Here is a 2,022-nt window from a genome sequence, read left to right as displayed (position 1 = left end):
GAAAAGAAGAAGAAGAAGAAGCTGAGCCGTATTTTGTGGCCGGAAGTGATGAGACCGTCAGCAGCAGTGGTTTTTATTCCCCTTTGAAAGAAGCAGACTGGTCCAGAACCAGAACAGAACCAGACCAGAACCGGAACCAGAACCGAACGGATGAGGAAGCGGAAGTAGCTGAGGAAGATGAGTGAGAGCGGCACTCAGGTGAGCTGAAGATGATCAACCTGCTGCTGCTGTAAAACACTAAAAAAGCCTCCAGGCGGAATTTAACAATCCTCAATCAGGAGGTTTTACGGTAAATAACCGATAATAGAGATTAATCAGTGCGGTGACGTCACTCTGCTGGAAGAGGAAACAAGGAAAAATAGGAATAATATCTGAGATGAAATGAAAAGATGACCTGAGGGCTGCCAGAGTGAGATATAGAAATAGACCTGTCAGGGTTAGATGCAGTCTATGAGGTGCAGCTCTAGGTTGGAGGATTTAAATGAAACTAAGTGATAAAATGTGGAATATTTAGAGAACAGTAAATGTTAGTGAATATAAATAAGTGGAATCTTTTTCACACAATCTACATTATTTTCTATATTCTGGTGATTTTCAGAGAATAGAATATAAAGCAGAATGGGCCTTACTAAAATACTAGCATCTTAAATATACTGTTAACTAAGAATTTCACAACTTTGTTTATTAATTATTCTATGAAGTTCAAGTAAAATAACCAACTAGGAACTAATGACTGACAGAGATCCAGGAACCAAACGGCTGAACTATTCAGAGCTTCTAGGAGGCTGTAGATCTATAAAACCCACCGCGACGCGAGACGGCACTTCTCTGCATGTTTCATTTACAAAATGTGATGGAAATTAAATCTTTAAACATATTTAATGGACCAAAATAAGGATAAATGAATAAGATAAGCGATAATAAAACGAGAACATCGCTGTGGTTCCTCCTCTATCAATCCTGGAGAACTGAGCCGTTCTGCACCTCCTCCTCTCTGGATGCGGTTTGTCTTTTCTTGGGAAAATAAAACACAATAGATCTTTATGTGAGGAAATCCTGAAAGCTTTAAGAATTTAGAGATTTCTGTTGGTTTAATTTGTCCTAAAATCCAACGGTAGATTATTCAACTAGACTGAGCGATAATTATTTAACTTGTGAGCAAAAGATGAACTAAAACTGGGACTAAACCAGGAGGATAAACTAGAGCAAACCAGGACTAAAAGCTCTAGATGTAGAGAAAACAAAGCATTAGATGTCAGTTAGATGTGATCCTGCACTCAGTCTACACATAATTATCTAAACTAGCTGGAAATTTCTATTCATATTTACTGCAGTTCTAGATTGCTTCAAATCTTCATTAACTCACAAAGTGAATAATTTTATTCCAGATAAAATAAAAGTTATAATAACATCCCTCCTAATAGCTGCTGCCGCTCTTTTTCCAATATCTGTGGCAGTGAATTATGGGCTGGTTAAAAAACACGGCCTGGATCTGAACCTGGCATGTCCTGTCAGCTCTAAGGGTTTTATCAGAATAGTAGTTTTATACAGAAATAGGTGGAATGGAGTTGAGTTTTAATGTGCGTCATTTTGTAGCGTGAAAAGTTGTGGACATGGAGTGAGAGAAGACACAGTGACAGGTGAGTCTCACCCCCGATGGGTGAGTCTCTCTCACCCCCGATGGGTGAGATTATTTATGCAAATGTGAACATTTTGTCTTTAACCACTCAGTTTGTTACATATATAAATAGCTAAACGGCCGAAGAAGGAATCTATCCTGTTGGATCCGAGCAGATTTAGGTTCAAAGGGATTGTAATGTCAAGCCTATGCACACAAATACAGATATATATATATTATATAGAGATAAATCGTTAAATATACATGTACACTATCGTTCAAAAGTTTGGGGTCACATTGAAATGTCCTTATTTTTGAAGGAAAAGCACTGTTAAAATATTAACTAGTAAACTTCTGTTTTGTCTGCATTCAGAAGCAGAAAGTTAAGAGTCATCCAGGTTTTT

Source organism: Cyprinodon variegatus, unplaced genomic scaffold (assembly GCF_000732505.1).
Source record: "Cyprinodon variegatus isolate N-32 unplaced genomic scaffold, C_variegatus-1.0 Scaffold2204, whole genome shotgun sequence".
Classification (NCBI taxonomy): domain Eukaryota; kingdom Metazoa; phylum Chordata; class Actinopteri; order Cyprinodontiformes; family Cyprinodontidae; genus Cyprinodon; species Cyprinodon variegatus.
This window is presented reverse-complemented; position numbering follows the sequence as displayed.